Here is a 20,267-nt window from a genome sequence, read left to right on the forward strand (position 1 = left end):
GAAATAAATTTAATAAATACAAAGGACTTTTATGAAGAGAACTATAAAGCTTTTCTGAACGATATGAAAAACACCTGAATAAATGGAGAGACATACCCAGGCTCCCAGATGGGAAGAACCAATGTTGTATAGTTGTCCAGTATCTCAAATTTAATCTCTAAAATCAGTGTAGTTTCAGTTCCAATCCTGAGGATTCTTTACGAAACTTGCAAAGTGAATTTTGAAGTTCATAAAATGAGCAGATATTGCTAAGAAATTGTTGGGGGAAAATAAGCTTTAGTGGAAGACTTGTTCTATAAAATACTGAGATGAATTATAAAGCAATGCGTACTATTTATCTATTGCTGTGTAACAAAGTGCCCCTAGATTTGACACTGGTTGGCATTGCTTGTTTAAAACAACAAATATTTATTGTCTCAATCAGCTTCTGAGGATCAGGAATCCAGAGTGGCTTAGCTGACTCAGGCTCTATTTTGAAGTTGGGTCAAGATGTGGGCCAGCACTGCAGTCATCAGAAGGGATTGGAGAATCGATTTCCAAGCTCACACTGTTGGCAGGAGGCTTCTGTTCTTTGTCATAGTGGCCTCTGTACAGGGCTGTTTACAGGACACGGCATCTGGTTTTTCCCAGAGCAAGTGATGAGAGAGAGGGAAATCCAAAATGGAAGTGACATGCCATCACTTCTGTTATATGCTATTGATGACACAGACCAACCTTGGTACAACAGTGGGGACTATATGAGATGGTGGATGCCAGGAGGCAGGAATCATTGGGAGCCATCTTAGCAGCTGCCACCACATTGTAGTTAAATAAACAGTGTGGTATTGGCACAGGAAGAGACAAACAGATCAAGAGAACATGAAGATTCAGAAACCAACCTGGGGATTTAGTTTATATTAAAAGGGAAATTTAAATCGGTGAGGAAAGAACTGACCATTCAATACACTGTGTTATGAAAATCACTAACCACTTTTAAAAAGGATCACATTAGACTTACACCTCATACGATACTTCCAAGTAAATTTCAGAAAAGGAGCTAAAAAGCACTCATGTATGTATTTGAAACAAATATAGGAGAATATTTTTAATCAGCTGAAGGTGGGGATGGCCTTTCCAAATAATGTACAAAAATCACAAGTTTTAAAACAACATACTGACATATATGTATTCATTGTAGTAACAACAAACAAACCCCCACAAAGATAATAACCTGTTCACACAAAACATAAACAAGTTTAAAGTGGAAAGCTGTGGAAAAAATAGTTAACATACATTTTATACAAAATATATATTACCCAGATTATAAAAGTAGCTCCATAATCAGTAAGGTATAAGGACAGTATTGTTAGTAAAACCAGCAAAGAATGTAAACAAAACAATCTGTGGAAGAAGAATTATAAATGGCAAAGGAACATAAGTTTTATGGGGCGTCTGGGTGGCGCAGTCAGTTAAGTGTTGGACTTTTGGTTTTGGCTCAGGTTGTGATCTCAGTGTTATGGGATTGGGCCCTGATTAAGACTTCCTCTCCCTCTCCCTTTGCCCCTCCCCCAAATAAATATATAAATCTTTAGAAAGAAAAGACATGTTTCATTAGCAATCAATGCACTACGACCTTAAAAGGAGATCTTTTTACCTGTAAGAATGGCAAAAATTTAATAGATGGATATGATCAAGATAAAGGGAAATGAACGTTCCTGTTATTGGAGGGGTGTCTGTTAGTGGGATCTTTTTGGAAGGCAGTTTGGTAAGATCCATTAAACTTTTAAATGTGAGTAATTCTGAGTCAGCATTATATCCCTAGAACTTTATCCTATGGAAAAACGTGCACAAAGATGTATGTGCACGGATGTGCATTGTAACATTGTTTTAATATAATACAAAATAATTGAAAATAACCAATTAAGGTAGGTGTGGCTTAATACACTGTGGCAAATTTATAATATGGAATCCAATGCAGCTGTTTAAAAGAATGAGATAAACATACATGCATTGAATGAAAATATCTGTAGGAACTACCGTCAGTGAAAAAAGTTTTGTCACAGAACAGTCCTTCCAGCGTGTTCCCTCTTATAGCATATAAATGTATTACATATACGTGCCGAGAAGAACTAAAAGGATGCCCACTGAAGTTTAAAAGTAGTAATCTCCTAAGAAGAGTTTGGGAGTGAGGATGGGTGGGCAAAGGAATAAGTTCATATTTTAGTCTACCTAATTACATATTTTAAAACTCGTACAATAAGAGCATTCATATATTATGAATTTTAAGATAAAATTAAAAAAACCCAATAGGTTATAATATTATCAAATTCAAGATGGCAGACTGAGAATATTCGTCAACTACCCTTTTCCCTCTAGGCACTATTAAAAGTATAGAAAAATTAATTTTTCTATAAAGAATGAAATCAAATAGCATTGCAAAACAAGGGCACATGCCGTGTAGATTTGTCTGGGTCTTTTAATTACCGTAGAGTATTTAAAATGCCCAGTATTAAACATGCGATTGGCAGAACAGAAAATTTGGGAAACTCCTAGAAGATAAAAATTAGATAGGATCATATATAAATTAATAGAGAAAACCAGAACAACAACAACAAAACACAAGAGCCAAAACATCAAAGATACGTTCTTTCCAAGGAACACCATTAAGCTCTAAGGTCAGAATCAGGGAATATGAAAAGCAGGGATGGCTTGTAAAGTAATGAGCAGGGCAATGAACTGGTACTAAGAGGGCATCGGGAACACAGGATCCACCAGATTCCAGAGCTTCCTCAAACAGTGCACAGGGAATGGCTAGTGCCACGGCCAGATCGCAGATACAGCTGGGCAAGGGACTGGTCGGGAGGTGGGAGGGCCCCTTGGATAGATGTTGGGCCTGACGAATGAACAACTGAGCTTCAGCAAAGTACCAGGTGTCCACGTCAGTGACTAAGGAAAAAACAATCAAATGCAGGAGAACTTTGGCCAATGTTCTGCCAACTTTGGGGGTTCTTACCATGGATCTCAGAGGAATCAGCCTAATGAAGTACCTGGTCACTAGCATGGAGCCTGCAGTCAGTCCTCACGCAGGGGAAGCAGGACCACCCGACTGTAGGGAAACCCAGACCACCAGGTTGTGGGAATTCACCTTCAACAGTGACAAAGGGGAGCTCTCAAGCAGGTGTTTGAAGTATGGGTGCAGAGATGGTCATTGCAGGATTGTTTTTAACAGCAAACCTGAATAATGGATGAAGGAAGGAAGGGAGACAGACAATCTGCACCAGCAGGGGAATGCTTGGATAAGATACAGTATGCTTTTATTATGAAGCTCCAACAGTAATTAAAAAATCCCAGACAAATCGATATGTATTGACATGGAAATATATCTGTACTATTTTATTGTGTGAAAACCAGGTTATGAAACAGTATTTATTTATTTTTATTTTTTTATAATAATTTTTTGTTATGTTAGTCACCATACAGTACATCCCTAGTTTTTGATGTAAAGTTCCATGATTCATTACTTGCGTATAACACCCAGTGCTCCATGGAATACGTGCCCTCCTTAGTACCCATCACTGGCCTATCCCATTCCCCCACCCCCCACCCCTCTGAAGCCCTCAGTTTCCCAGAGTCCATAGTCTCTCATGGTTCATTCCCCCTTCTATGAAACAGTATTTATATACGATGCAGCCTTTAGTTATGAAAAAAAGTCTAACCCTCTTTCTGGGAAGGTTCTAGAAGAATATTCCACAAACCGTGGAGTACACTAGGGTTACACTAGGGAGTAGGAGTTTGAAGGGGAGGGTGGAGAAGTTGACGATAGGTCTTTTGACCTCCCTGACATTGTTTGAAATTTGTATCGATGGGCAAATATTGTTTTGTAAATAAGTGTTTACAAATTAGTAAAGAAAATACTTATTTTACAGTAAGTATTATTTTGCAAAAATAATTACAGTAGGAAAAGGTGGTTACCACACACACACACACACACACACACACACGCCTAGAAGAGCCACATAACAAATATCTCCAAGGTTGATCTCCAGGGCAGTAAGCTTGAAGATTTGTACATTCGTTGTACTGTTCTGTGTGATCTAAAATTTTCCCAGCGATATCGTAATCTGACCAATAAAAACTATTTCAATTAAAAAAGAAAACTTTTTAAAAGTGGAGTGTTCCTCTTGCTACTTTCTCAGCATTAGACTGAAATCCTTAAGAGTCGTTACGTGTCCGAGAGCCCTAGACTTGAATTTGGGATTGTGCTTTCAGAATTAGCTATGGGGGCACCTCGGCGTTTGAAAGCGTCAGTCACAGGTGCGGGTGGACGACAAGCACGTGCTGGTTGAGGGCGTAACAAAGCGCTCGCCCCCACCGCCCCAGCCCCACCCAAACCCGCCCAAGAACGAGCGCCCTGATTTGTCACGTTTGCAGACCTCTGTATACCAAGTCTCCCCGCGCCTGATGCAAGCTGCCGTTGAGTTCGCCCTGCCCCGCGGGGAGGGAAGGGTGTGCGGAAGGGAAGGGCTCTCACCTGCCGCTAAGAGCCGCCTCCGAGGTGGAGGGGAGAGAGGCTGCGGAGCTGGGATTTTTGACTCCTGTCCTCTGGCTTGATTTTCTTCTGTCCCTTCTCCTGGGTCACCTGGTGAGCAGGCCCAAAGAGGCGACATTGGAGGGAGCAGCGACCAGGTAAGTGTGGAAACACCAAGAAGGCAGCTGCACTGCCCTCGCCCCTCGGGAGGGGTTGGGGGCGAGTGTTGTCCACCGGCCTGTGGCGGCTGCGAGCCTCCATTTTGGCTTTTTGAAAATGAACCGGTTAGAGCGAGTTCCACCTCCCTTCCGTCGCTCGTGCGCTTCAGCACGTTGAGGGCCTGTGGCGGGTACCGTCGTGTAGGGACTTAGGAAGCAGAGGTGTGCATTGGAGGGGCAGGTTGATGGAGTGATCAAAGCCCACAGGAGGGCCTCCCGTGCTCAGTTGCAGAGGGTCTGTCTGCTCAGGACCCAGGTCTCAGGAGCTCGTCTTTATGATTATGTAAGCGTCCCTGAGCTCAGGAGTGGGTTCTGACCCCCGCTTACCCTTGGTGCTGCCTTTTGTTTCGAAAGAAAAGGAAAACAGACTAAAGTCAGGTTGCCTGTGCCCTTCAAAACTGTTAAAGCGGAAGGAGAATTCGGGGCAGTTCCCTTCTCCCCCCATGCCTGTTTATTGCCACTCCCCCTGTGGAATTCTCCATTCGCACGGACTTGGCACCTCTGGGGACATCCTCTCCATGGAGAAGCATACGCATCATCTCTTTTTTTGCTAGAAAAATCAAGATCAAGCCCTGTCCCCTCTCCCCAGCCACCTGGATTCCTGCCCTGAGTGGAACACAGTGCATTTGCTCCGGGGGCTCACTGTCCTCATCGCTCCTGTGCCTTCTGCACGGAGCCGAAAGGTGGAAGATGAAAAGGTCCCTGGTCACAAAGCAGAGGTGCAGCAGGGGTAGCCAGGACTCTGATTATTTATTTCCACATAAGGAAACTGCAGGGGAAAAAGTGTCTTTGGTTGACTTCTGGGGCGTTTCTGCTTTAGGATGAATGCCGCCCTTGAAAGCTTTGCATTTTGCAACAGCCAGATTACACTTACTTTTTTAAAAAAGATTTTATTGATTTATTTGAGAGAGGGGGTGGGGGAGGAGCAGAGGGAGAGGGAGAAGCAAGCTCCGTGCCCAGTGTGGAGCCTGACCCAGGGCTTGATCTCAGGACCTCGGGATCATGACCTGAGCCGAAATCAGGAGTCAGATGTTTAACTGACTGAGCCACCCAGGTGCCCCCCAGATTTCATTTTAAAAACACTTCATTTGGGCCAAAAACAGTTGGTGTTAATTTTTGTGGCTTTTTACAGTTAATTTTTAATTGATAGCAGCTTTGTTTTTTAAGGGATGCATGTATGCAAAGTTGATAGGTTGCTAAACATGTATATGCATTTATATAAGTAGCAGCATTTTTATCTATACACATATCATATACCAGTATGAATATGTTTATATAGAAATGATTTTTTCCTAATTTTTAATTTAGATTTGAATAAATTCATCATCACTGAATGGGGTGAGGGAAGTCAAGATGTTTTTGTGGCTTAAAAATGTAATTCTAGAGAACAGCTGTATTTCCTTGATAGAAGCAGTAGACCATTTCTGAAATGTTATGGTAAAAATAACAGTAAATTCTGAGCCAGTAGTTCTCATCCTACTTTTCTCCTGAGTATGCAGGGAAAGGATGGCACCAGCCCCCCGGAAGAGTGGGTCACCATGATAAGGGACCGACGGGGGCTGGTGCATGGACTGGGCATGGTAGTCCTGCTAAAGAAGCTTAATTGAATAAGATGGTGTGAAGAGAAAGGGGAATATTAGAACTTAATTTTATCCTAAAATGAAGAAATACTTATTAATACTGTATATATGGATTGATAGGTGTGCATGAAATTAATTATAAGTATGGATATGTTAATTTAAGACCTGTTTATTGAGGGCCTAGTATATGCATCAGTGGACAAAATGGCAGACGAGGTGCCATACAGCTTACATTCTAGTTGGGTGGAAATGGAAGGAAAGAGAGAATGAAGTTTGCCAGATGGTGGTAAAATCATGGAGGACAATCCCTCAGGATAAAGGGGATTCTTCTAGGTGGAAAAGGTCAGAGAAAGCCTTTCTGATGGGGAATGAATTGTACAGAGATGTCAAAAACAGGGACCACACCGTGAAGGTATGGGGCGGGGGTTGGGGAGTAGGGAAGGGGGAAGAGCAGTGCAGGCAGAAGAAGCTGTAAAAGCAAAGGCCTTGCCCGGGGGCGCGCTTACTACACTCAAGGTCTAGCAGGGAGTCCAGGGTGGCTGGGGCTGGGGTGGCGTTGGGGTGATGCAGAGCGCTGTGTGGCAGGAGCTGAGGCGGGAGGAGTAGATAGCTCCAGGTCGTGTCTTCCTGTTGGCCCTTAGGCCACTGCCAGACTTTGCGTTTGCTTTGAGTAGAGGGGAGGTCCGTGGAGGGCCTGCAGAGAAGAGTGACCTCATGAGACTAACACTGAACAAGAACTGGGTCTACCCTATTGAGAATAGGCAGCAAGGGTGGTGAAGTGGAAAGACCAGCTAGTTCACTAGTTACAGGAGCTGTTGTCCTGGTTTAAGTGAGGCCAAGGTCAGTAGCAGTAGAGATGGTGGGAAGTAGCGGATGCCGCATATGTTTTTCGAGGTGGTGCCAGTAGGTGGAGCCAGGACTTGGCGAGGCAAGCAAGACAGTGTGGGTGCGGAATGTAAGAGGGTGCTCACTTGGAGCCATGTCATGGAGTAGGTGAGAGGCAGCCAGTTGGTTTATCCGAGCACCCAGTTCATTCCTAGTAACTAGACGGAAAGCAGAATATAGGGCATAGAGTGGGTGTCTGGGCGGATGTGGGGATGGAGGAAGTGGAGGTTTTCTTTAGACTGCTGTGTTTTTTCAATGAATTATAAAGCAAGGTCAACAGCTGAGTGAGCTTGGGGAGAAGTAGAGGTTTAAGGAGAGTGAAGAAGGGGTGAAAATAATCACCTAGGATAGGAAAAGTGAATAAACCAATGGATGTGGTAGGATTGGCAAGTGTTACTAAAGGCCCCCTGAAGTTAGCCATTGTGGGGCTGGATTTGGGACTGCAGGCTCACAATTACTGAGGCTGCTTGCTCCGAATGACTTAGCTATTTATTTATCTTACTGATAGGGAAGTCTGAAGACCGCAGCCATAGACCATATAAGATCTACCAAACTGGCTTTAAGATCCATACTTGAAAATTTAATTTTTAGAAATTTAACAATAATTGCCACTCTGTCTGATAAATCAGGGCCCAGAATAATCATTTGAAAATCATTAGGCAGCACTAATGACATCTCTATACAGATTTGGGCTTCAGATAAAAATAAACCACAGGATCCCTGAACATACTGCTCTCTCAGTTGCTAGGACAGCCTTCTGAAAGCTTCTATAAATTTCCAGCAGTGCTCATTTTCCTTTGGGACCAAGACTGGCTCAAAGTACCTCTGTCAGCGTATTTGCCACTGAGTCTTCCAAAGTGTCCAACAAAATGCACAATTAAGAATCCCATTATTACTGAATATATATGATTCAGCACTATTTTTGGGTTCCTGCGTATCCACTAAGAATGATTGCAATCTGCCAGTTTCAGGCATGTAACTCCCCCTCTCCCCACCATGACTAAATTTAATCTTACCTCAAGCCCGCATTTCTGCTGACAGCAAAAATGTAACCCAGTCAGACTGAGTCACTTCAGAGATTTCCCAGTTAATTCAGAGCTCCATCTCCCCCTGTCTCCCTGGAGTTCTGCCTATTTTCAGAGCGGGGCAGGTGAGGGGAGGAGCTGAAGGCTCCCATGGGAAGGAGTGTCAGATTCTGGATGCTTCTCTGTCCTCTCCAGTTTCTGCTGGGATGTTAAGTTGTCTGTCTGGTTGTTGGTCGGCAGCCTCTGTTGTGCTGCAGAAACCAGGGGTCCAGCCGTGGATGCCAGCCTGTGTCACCCAGGCCACTCCCTCTGATGGCATCCTCTCCTTATGGCCCCAGAGCCCCTTCTCATCCATCACCTCTCTTTCTGCCACTTTTGCAACCCTCCTGGAGGCCTGGAAAACCTTGAGAAGTCTTGTCCCTCTGGTTCTAAGGGAGACTAGAAAATTAGCTGACACACTTGATGCCATTTCTGTCACTTGGCTGCTCCTCCTGGTTGAAGACAAGGACGGCTCCGGGAAGCCTGCTGCCTCCCTGGGTGTCCCTGGGATAGGACTCAAACCTGTTGGGTTTCCCTTGGGTCCCCTCCCATGGCTTTGCTGAGCAGAGGTGGGGCACAAGGTCCCAGTCACTAAATTTCTTCCATCCCTTATGCTAGACTAACTTGAATTCCTTTGAAGCAGGAACATTGGATCCTCTTCAGTCAGGGAATCTGCCCAGCTTTTTTGCTTACGGCATAAACCTTGGGTACCAAGTCCTTTCCTTTACAGATCTGAATAGATCCCCAAAAGAATATACTCTTGGTATGGAATTCCTTGGCTTTCCAATCATTCAAGAACCTGTTTCAGAAATGAAGAGCCCCAGTCTGTCTTTTGTTCTCCATGATCTGCCTTTCTTAGTGTCACTCAGCCCTGTTATCTAGTTTCAGTGGTAGAAAGGCCATGGGGTAAAAATAAATTACACCAGGGGCACCTGGGTGGCACAGCGGTTAAGCGTCTGCCTTCGGCTCAGGGCGTGATCCCGGCGTTATGGGATCGAGCCCCACATCAGGCTCTTCCACTATGAGCCTGCTTCTTCCTCTCCCACTCCCCCTGCTTGTGTTCCCTCTCTGGCTGGCTGTCTCTATCTCTGTCGAATAAATAAATAAAATCTTTAAAAAAAAAATAAATAAATTACTCCAGATTTAAACTAAATATTATTTTATTATACCTGCCTCTGACTAAAGGAAGACTAATTTCAGGGACTTAATGGGGATGGGAATCGATGGAGAAGAGTGGTTCTGAAGGCCAATCCAGGAAGAGAAAAGGCGGTAACACTGGTTTCTAGCTCGATGCTTGGCATCAGAAATCTCTGAGGTCCTTTTAACAAGACCCGTTCCTGAGCCCCACACCTGGAACTGCTAATTTGGAAGGGTGTTTAACTCTCACTGGATGTGTACCTATCACTGGAAGCCGTGGGTTAGGAAACAGCTGGGGCTAGGGGCACCTGGCTGGCTCAGTCGGTTAAGTGTCTGCCTTCTGCTCAGGTCATGATCTTGGTGTCCTGGGATCGAGTCCCGCATTGGGCTCCCTGCTCAGTGGGGAGTCTGCTTGTCCCTCTGCCTCAACCTCTGCTCCTCCCTGTTCATGCTTGCTCACTTGCTCTCTCTCAAATAAATAAATAAAATCTAAAAAAAAAAAAAAAAGAAAAGAAAGAAACCACTGTGGCCTCAAACCAGTCATAAGCAGGTGGCTTAGGAGAGGAGCTTGAAGCGTCTAGAATCAGGTAAGTATCTAGAGTTGGGGTTCACCCATTGCCACTGTTCATAGCAAAATGTATGGATAATCCCAAACAAAGGATCAGGAGGCAAAGGGGAAAACGAACAGAAAATATGCCGAAGCAAGGGAGCAGGTGTCAGAAGAGTCATGAGAACCGAGGGGGTGCAGAGAATTTGGCAGGCAAGAGCACAGAAAAGAATGGAGGGGAGGAATCTAGAAGAAGGAGCTCTTGATTCTCTCTTGACCTTCTACCCCCAACAAGGAAGATGCTAGTACTTTTCTGAATCAGGGATGAGTTCTAGGAGGTTTTAGTTAACAACTTCTCATCTCTGAAAGACGTTGACGTAAGGCTGCAGAAGCACTGTGCTAGCCCATACCTGGCCTGCTCCCTGAGTGGGGAGATAGGAAGCTAAGCTAAATTTGGGTAGGTTGACAGGTAGAAGGAGCCATTTCAGGCTACAGGGATTCTGGAGTCAAAAAAACTTATGTGGGGCTGAGAGGGTCGAGCACTGTACTTGCTCCAGAAGCAAAGTATTCGTTTTGAGTACCTTTGTTGATATTTCCTGAATACTGATGGTATTGCAAATAACTATTTAAAAAGGCGGCTTCCCGGGGCACCTGGTGGCTCAGTTGGTTAAGTGTCTGCCTTCAGCTTAGGTCATGATCCCAGGGTCCTGGTATCAAGCCCCACGTTGGGTTCCCTGTTCAGCCGGGATTCTGCTTCTCTTTTTCCCTCTGCCTGCTGCTCCCCCTGCTTGTGCGCTCTCTCCCTGTCAAATAAATAAATAAAATCTCTCTCTCTCTCTCTTTTTTTTTTTTTTTTAATATTTTATTTGAGAGAGAGCACAAGCTGGGGAAGGGGACAGGCAGAGGGAGAAGCAGACTCCCCACTGAGCAGGGAGCCCGACCAGGGCTGGATCCGAGGACCGTGGGATCATGACCTGAGCCGCAGGCAGATGCTTAACTGGCACAGCCACGCAGTTGCCCCAATAAATAAAATCTTAAAGAAAAAAAAAGAAACCTTCCCAAGAAAACATTAAGGTTAGCAGAGAGCACATGCTGCATACTGTTCTAATTTTAAAAATAAACACAAAACTACCTTGAACCAGTGGAAGGGCCTGCTCTACTTAAGGCAACTACCGTCTTTCTTTTTTCAAGTAATAGTCAAGCCAGTAAATGAGGGATCACTTACCTGGTCTCAGGCCAATGTATATGCATTTGTTATTTATTTTGTTTTATTAACTTTTTACAAGACTTTTTAAAGAGAGAGTGCCTCTGCACACATACGAGTGTGGGGGAGGGGCAGAGGGGAAGAAAGAGGAAAAGAGAGAAAATCTCTCAAGCAGATTCTGTGCTGAGTGTGGAACCCAACCAGAGCCTGACGTGGGGCTTGATCCCACGACCTTGAGATCATGACCTGAGCCGAAACCAAGAGTCCAACGCTTAACTGACTGAGCCACCCAGGCACCCACTTATTTAGTTTATTTTTGATTGTAGCAAAATATAACAAAATTTGTTAACCATTTGTAAGCCTATAATTCAGTAGGTTAAATATAGTCACATTGCTGTACAATGAATATCTAGAACTTTTTTATCTTGCAAAACTAAAACTCTGTGCCCATTGAACAACTCCCCATTCCTCCCTCCTTTCAGTCCCTGGCAACTACCATTCTACTTTCCGTCTTTATGAATTTGATGTCTCTAGATAGCTTATACAGTTGGAATACAGTATTTGTTTTTTTGTGACTGGCTCATCTAACAGCATAATATCCTCAGAGTTCATTTGTCTTATGGCATGTGTCAGAATTGCCTTCCTGCTAAAGACCGAATGGTATTGCCTTGTGTGTAGACACCGCATTTGGTTTATTGATTCATTCGTTGATGGGCTTTTAGGTTGTTTCCACTTCTGGCTCTTGTGAATAATGCTGCTGTGAACATGGGTGTGCAAACATTTCTTCAAGACTGTTAGTTTTTTGGGAGCTATACCCATAAGTCTATTGCTGGGTCATATGGTAATTCTGTTTTTAATTTTTTGAGGAACTGTATGTAACCCTGTTTTGTACAGTGGATGATTTTACATTCCGAATTACCAACAGTGCCCAAGGATTCCCCTTTCTCTGCAACCTCACCGCGGACAGTTATTACTGGCTGCCTTTTTTTTTTTTTTTCCCCTGATAGCAGCTCTCCTAATGGGTATGAGGTGATACCTCATTGTGGTTTCGATTTGCATTTTCCTGATGATTAGTGGTGTTGAACATTTCTTTATATACTTGTTGGTCATTTGTAAATCTTCTTTAGAGAAATGCCTGTGCAGGTCCTCTGCCCATTTTTTAATCAGATTGTTTTTTGTTTTGAGTTGTAGAAGTTCTTTATGTATTCGGGATATTAACCCCTTACCACATACATGATTGACAAGTATTGTCTTCTATTCTGAAGGTTTCCTTGCCACTGTGTTGATTGTGTCCTTTGAAGTCGAGAAGTTTTACATTTTGATGTAGTGCAGTTTGTTTCCACTTCCGTTGCCTGGTCTTTTGGGGTCATATCTAAGAAATCATTGCCATATCCAAGGAAGTAAAGTTTTTCTTCTTTGTTTTCTTCTAAGAGTTTTATAGTTGTGGATCTTGGATCTGTTCTGAGTTAATTTTTGAGGTATAAGGTTGGGATCCAGATTTACTCTTTTGCGCATAGATATCCGGTTTCCCCAAAAACATTTATTGAAAAGACTATCCTTTCCCCCAGTGAATGGGGTTGGCACCCTTGTTAAAAATCATTTGACTGTATCTGTGATGTTTTATATATAGCAGCCTTATTGAGATCTAACTCACCTACCCTATAATTCACCCACTTTAAGTATACAATTCAATGGCTTTTTAGTATAGTCATTAAATACTGAATGGAGTTATGCACCCATTACCACAATCATTTTTAAAATACTTTATCACCTCAGAAAGAAACCCCAGACCCCTTGGCTATTACCTTCCACCTTCAAACCACCACCCCCGACCTCAGCCCTAGGCAACTATTAATATACCCTTTGTCACCATGGATTTACCTATTTTGGACATTGCCTACAAAAGGAATCCTATAACGTGTGGCCCTTTGTGGCTGCCTTCTTTCACTTACCACAGTGTTTTCGAGTGTCCTCCACATGTAACGTGTGTGAGTACCTCCTTCCTTTTTTATACATGAATAATACTCCACTGTGTGGATATGCCACATTTTATTCATCTGTGATGGACGTTTGGGTTGTTTCCACCTTTTGACTGTGGTGAATAATACTGCTCTACACGTTTGTATGTGAGTTTGTGCGTGGACAAATGTTTTCATTCCTCTTGGGTATATACCCAGCAGTGGAATTACTGAAGCTTATGGTAACTCTGTACTTTTAATGTGGATTTTGAATGTAAAAAATATCTGATTTCCAAAAGAATGAAGAACAATCTACTGAGAAAGTATGGTGAAGAAAATAATTCCGTTGTGGGTCTCATAAGGTCAGTGATGACCGAAATTGAGTGAGTAAGGTGCCGGGAATGATTAGTTACAAACTGTTTTAAAATTCACATCCAGTGATACTGGCTTATCAGGTCACATTCCTAGGACATGGTGTAATAGAGACTAAACTAGAGATGATGTGATAGAATCTCAGAGAGAGAAAGGAAATAACTGATGTGGGGAATTCCATAATAAAAATAAGGGAAATAAGAGTGCATGTATTATGGTGAGCACTGGGTGAGGTGTGCAGTGGAATCGCTGTATTGTACACCTAAAACCAGTACAGCACTGTATGTGAATTACACTGGAATCAAAATAAGAACTAAAAAAATAGGGGTGTCGGGGGTGGCTCATTCGGTTAGCTCTCTGCCTTCAGCTCAGCAGGGAGTCTGCTTCTCCCTCTCCTCTCCCTCTGCCCCTCCCCCCACTCGATCCAGTGTGCACTGTCTCTCAAATAAATAAAAATGTTAAAAAAAAAAAAAACTCCCAAATGCAAAAATTAAAACAAAAAACAAAAAAAGGGGGGAAATAAATGGAAAGGAATTGGTCAGCAGCAGCGTACTGATCCCTTCAGGGGGAGATGATAAACTCTTCAACCCTAAAGGGATTCCAGCAGGCATAAGAAAAAGGACCACTGCCTGATGCACAGACTCAAATGTTCCTAGGGGTCAGGGAACTCATTAATGCAACTTAGTGACTCGGTGGCAGGGTGGGCAGGGTGCCAGACTCTAGGGATTGGTGGGGAGTGCGGTGCCCTCAAGAGCACATGCTTATCTAAAGGCATTCAAACTCAGATTTTCTTAACATAATATGACAGTCAATCAAAACCTGTGAACCCGGGCCCTGGGCAACGAGTCATAACCCCGAAAATAAAGAAATGGGAAAGAGAGAAGAGAGCATGAGAGAAAGGGTGAGGGAGAGGTAAGGGTGGAAGGGAAGAAAGTCATGCTAGTTGATACAAATCAGAGAAGGCTGGTAGAGTGAGCACAGAAAAAGACTAGAATCGAGCCCTAGCAAATTCCAGTGACACCTTATTGTCTTATATTGCTGTGTTCACCACAGGTGGGGCTCCCAGCAGATTGACTCCTCATAGGTTCCCCCAAGCCGTCTTCCAGAGTAGGGCGGGTTGAGTGGGGGAAGAGGGTAGGAGTGCTGCTGCTTCCGCTATTTCTAGGTCTGGAGGTAGATGTCTGACTTTGGAACCAATACTTGTGTAAAATGTGGATTCTGATTCAGGAGGTCTGAGGTCAGGCCTGCGTTCCTGTGTTGAAGTAAGCTCCCACGGGGTGCTCATGCTCCCCATCCCCGCAGAGCACGCTTTGAATAGCAAGGTGTAGTCTTGGATGAAAGGAGAGGAAAACTACTACCTCAACGTATTTAGAAAATGATAAGCAGTAAAGGGTATGGCACAGTCAAGGATGTTTCTCCTTTCTAGGCCAGGCCTTTTTTTTTTTTTTTTATCATAATAAGATATGTCAAGATAATAAGAGGCAGAGACCAGTGTAAAAGAGACCGCTGCCCCTAGCAACCAAGTTGTGGCCATGTGATAGAGTTCTGGCCCATGGGATGTGAGCATCTTTTGGATTATGCCTTTAAGAGGATGTTCCCTCCCCTTCTTTCTCTTCTCTCTGGCTGGACACACATAGCGGTGAGCTGTTTTGGACCATATGGACCAGGGCAACAACAGAGGGACATCAGAGCAAGAAGATAGAAAGGGCCTAAACTTTGCAGAGCAAAACAGCCATACCAGCTCAGACATTTATACTATAGAGAAATATAGTTCTAATTTTTTTTTTAAAGCCATTGCTACTTTATGTCTGTCAAGTGCAACTGATCTCAGGTCATAAGTCATATAAAGCCACACCGCTAATTTCATTTATTATATTAGCCAAGGTTCCATTACAGAGAACAGAATTCATTCAGGCCTGTTAAGGAAGGGAATTATTAAAGGGAATTACGTGGCTTAGAGAAATGTTAAGAGTATGCTGAAGACCAGACGCTGTTGAGCTTTCAGCAATGACTTTGAAAACCACACTGCAAACGGTGTCACCAAAGCAGCTACTGTATCCTCCACATCGTCAAGCCACTGCCACAGAAACATATAGTCCCGTACAGGAGGCCACCGCAACAGGAAACCGTCCTTACCGCTACAGGCTCTAGAACCAGACAGCCTCTGCTGTGATCTGCACCAGTCAAATGATGTCGTGTGGCCTGCCGTGTGACACTCATAAAGCTAGTGAACAGCGCGGGGGCCTCTGCTAATTCGGCTGCAGACAGATGACTCGCTTGCAACAATGCCCAACAGCAGAAGCACCTTTCTTCTGTCTTCCTAAACTTGCATGGATGCCTCTGATTGGCCAAGTCTAAATGCCATTCAGAACCCTATCTTCGGGGAATCTGGGAAATGCAGCTGCTAGCTTCTCAGGTTCTCCAGTTCAGGAAGGCACATCAGGAAGCCCAGGAGGATGAGTATTGAGACCCGGTCTACCGTACGTCTCCTCTCACTCCTTAAAGATGGTGCCTGTCAAAGCTTAAGAGATACACTAACACCGTCCTAGAGAAAACCATAGCCTTAAGTACTTCGGTTAGTAATGAAAATAAATAAATTATTCAACTCAAGAAGCTGTACAAAGAACAAAATTAACTTAAAAAGTAAAATGAATTCATTTTTGGATAAAAGCCCAGCTAACTTTTATTTATTTATTATTTTTTTTTAAAGATTTTATTTATTTATTTGACAGAGATAGAGACAGCCAGCGAGAGAGGGAACACAAGCAGGGGGAGTGGGAGAGGAAGAAGCAGGCTCCTAGTGGAGGAGCCTGATGTGGGGCTCGATCCCAGAACTCTGGGATCACGCCCTGGGCCGAAGGCAGACGCTTAACGACTGTGCCACCCAGGCGCCCCCCACCTAACTTTTAAAGCAGAATAAGTAGTCAACAAATTTAAAAGCTTGTTCTCTAAAAGCACAACAAAATGAAAATGTCTCCAGAAGAGGAAGACATGGAGAAAGCCTAAATAACAGAATGATGCAAGGGATGACCCATAAATACAGAGGGAACAATTTTAGACATGTCACATATTTTAAATAGTACAGTGAACCCCCATGTGCCTATCAGTCAATGTAAGCAGTTATCAACATATTGTCATTCTCATTACTTATGCCTTTCTTTCTTTCTTTCTCTAGTCCCCACTTCTTTTTCCTTTGGAATATTTTAGGAAAATTCATGCAACATAGCATTTTAACTATATACACTTCAGTATATATCCTTAACAATTAGGACTTTGAAATGTATACCTTAATTATGACATTGTTACATAGAACAAATTCATAATTTCTTAATACTGTCTAATATCCAGTTAGTGCTCAACTTTGCCTGATGGTCTCAAACTTTTTTTTTTTTTAAATCCAATCAGTATCTAAACAAGGTTCACACAATGCATTTAGTTATTCTGTTGCTCAAGCCTACAGTAGCTATTCCAGCCCTTTTCCCCCATGCACTATTTACTTGTTAAAGAAACAAAGTTCTGTGTCCCCTGAGTTTTCCACATTCTTAATTTGGCCGCTTGCATCCTCATGAAGAAGACAATATTTAAAATGGGAAAATAGATAAAATTCCGTGTTGATAAATTTGAAAATAAAAAGTTCTAAATTTTACTGAAAGAGAACTGTAAAATGTGAATATGTTAAGAAAAGACATTGGAAAAATTTAAAGAATTTTCCCCAAAATGCCTCCATGTTCAGAAGGTTTACAGGTAAGTTGTTCTAAATATTCAGGGAGCAAATAATTTTTTTTTAAATTTTAAGCTCTTTGAGAGTATGGAAAGAAAATTTTCATTAACATAGTTCTGAAATTTGAGAAAACAGCATAATGACAAAAACTACTTACCAATTTCTTATGAAATTATATAAATAATATATACAAATTAATAATTAGAAAAGAGAATAACAGCAAAATATTAAAGGAACCATATATGCAAAGTGAATAAATTTTACTCAAACAATTTAGATATGGTTCAGCATTAGCATAGTGTCTTCAAGTTTTATCCACGTGACAGGATTTCCTACTTTTTAAAAGATGAAAGGTATTTTATGCCATATTCCATTGTGTACCACATTTTCTTTATCCATTCATCTGTTGATGGACATTTGGTTGCTTCCCCCTCTCGACTGTTGTGAATAATGCTGCAGTAAGCATGAGTGTGCGAATATCTCTTTGAGATCCTGCTTTGAGTTCTTTTGGAAAAAAAGTGTGGTTGTTTTTTTAAACCCTCTGCAGGCCAAATAAAATATAGCTTCTAGCCAGAATCAGACTGTAAGTTGCCAATTTGCAATTCCTGTTATCTTTTATTTATTTTACCTTTCTATTTGGGACAAAGGAAGGGCAGTCTTAGCTGGCAAAGAAGAGAGAGCTCTCAACAGAGTCTGGGAGGACAGGAAGGAGTTAACCAGATGAAGATGTAAAAGCAATTTATTCCAGGCAGAATGAGCAGTATTAAGAAGAAACCGTGGGAGAAGACAGGAGACTGGAGAGCTCTGCATCTGGACTGGCAGTGGCAGTGAGAGATAACTGACGAAAGGCGGGTTGCTGGTATTAGTTGTTTGTAGGTAAATGACATTGGAATTAAATGTGTCTGAACTTGGCGGGTAGCATCACTTGTGCTCCCAGTTTGAAAGAGTCTTGAAGTGAGATGAAGGTGCTAAATGAGGCATCAGTCTTCCCAAGAACATAGCAGAGTGAACGACAGACAGAGATGACAACAGCAAGTGATTGTGAATGAATTATCCGTTAAGAGAGTTTCACACGGGCAAGAGGTGTTAATCTGGATTTGGCAACAGGAGGAAAGATAATGTGGTCCCTGGGAGGAAATGCTCTTGGGAGACACATTCCTGGGCAGAGCCCTGGTTAACTGGGACTCATGCAATCTTGTCCTGCAGGGAGGTCAACTCCCCACTTACAACAAAGAGACATCACTCTGCCTAGATGGCGTCTGTAGGGAGGAACCAGGGACCATTGGGAAGCAAAGATGGGGTCAGAAATGTATGGTGTAGGAGGATTGCGGTGTGTGGTGGTAGGGTAAAGTGTGTTGTGGGCGTCCCTTGGGGCAAGATGGACCTCCCATACAAAACTTGGTTCCGACATCAAGACTGATGATGCCACATACAGACCAAGAGGGTATGAAAGATTTATTATTCATATGATGTGGCTTTTTTGGGAGAGAAGGCAAGCTCCCAAGTAGGTCCGAAAAGGGCTTGAGAGAGCAGAGAGGGGTGACTGGCTTGGGTTTATAATGGTTAGAAGGTGAGGCTGGCCAAGATTTGCATGGTCCGAACTTCCTCCCAGGGCCAAAGAAGGGAGCATATGAGTTTTATCATATGCCCAGATGTGGGGCAAAAGGGGAAGGGGGAGTGGAAGGGCTTGAATGTTGTCAGCCGTCAAATGTAAAAAATGGCGTCCATCTCTTTCTTACCGTGTAGCAGAGAACATTGGTGAGCCTAGACCTTCAGAGTATTAAAAGCGCAGGGCTGTTCATCAGACATTTCCTTAATCCCTTAGAGGAGATCAATAACCAGGGACTCTAGAGGCTGGCACTCTAGCTCATGTGAAATGTTGGAACTTTTAGAATTTTCCATGTTTTTCATTTATATTTCCGGTACGTTTCCTGTGAGGGTTATGGGGAAAGTTTGCATAACAAAAGGGTCGGTAACCTCGCCTTTGTGGGTGGTGAGTGTGCATGCGTGTGTGGTGCGTGTGTGGCGTGCATGCGTGCGTATGTGCATTGTACATGGCCGATTGACGCTCAGCATCCATTTCTATCTCATTTGGTATCTTCCAGTCCTGCAGAGGCTGCAAAGAAGGAAATTACATTTGCTTGGACTCTTCCGCATGTATTTTATGATTATATTTTGGTTTACATGTAGAAAGCAGAAGTGAAACAGAAGTCGTCTCCCTTCTGGTTTTTGGTTGTTTTTCTGCTGGTGGACAAGAGCTTGCAGGTTTTTCTGAAGTGGGGTTCTAATGTGCAGCCACTAGCTTCATGGGTGTGGAGGGGCAGTTGTAGCATGGTGACAGTAGCTTCCATTCTTCCTTCCTGATCCCTGCATCGCAGCGATGGTGGTGAACCACAGGGTTCATGAAATCAGTAGTTGCAGTATCTGCTTACTGATTTCTCACCATCCTGATGGTTGCAGGGCTGGTAGCTTGCCTGGCTGGCCAGTTCTACATTGTTCTGGGACTTATTCCTGGAGGCTCAGCCTAGAGCTGGCTCCTCCAGCCATTCTAGTTAACTTGTAAACATTCAATTCCCTTTAATAAATTCCTTTATTAATATAACTAGACTGGTTTCTCTTGAAACCTTGAGCTCTTATTGACATTGTGTGTTAGTAATGGGCGGGGACTGATTTGGGGGCAAGGGAAGTGTGGACATTATGTCAACTTCAAGCCTTATTTTAAGATGGGGAGTGTAGGGACCCCACAGGTGAGAGAGAATGGTGGTCTCTCTGGAAAGAAACCTGGCTGATCCCAGGAATCCCAGCTGGGACCCAAGAAGGTGCTCTGGGTTAGGGTGAGGGGGAAATGTCTTCAGGGCTCCCAGATGTCTCCTGTAACTCTCCTTACCTTGGAGCGATAAAGGAAGAGGGTCTCCAGTGACTTTCCCCCATCAGTAGATGAAGGTGTTTATATTTTATTTATTGTTCTCAGTATGTGTTGTTTTGCCTCTAACTATCTGGATGCTTATTCTCCTAAGCAGTTTTTGTGTTTTTTTGTGCAATCATAATGTACTTGAAAAACCTTTTTCTTTTTT

Source organism: Ursus arctos, unplaced genomic scaffold (genome assembly GCF_023065955.2).
Source record: "Ursus arctos isolate Adak ecotype North America unplaced genomic scaffold, UrsArc2.0 scaffold_3, whole genome shotgun sequence".
NCBI classification, from domain to species: domain Eukaryota; kingdom Metazoa; phylum Chordata; class Mammalia; order Carnivora; family Ursidae; genus Ursus; species Ursus arctos.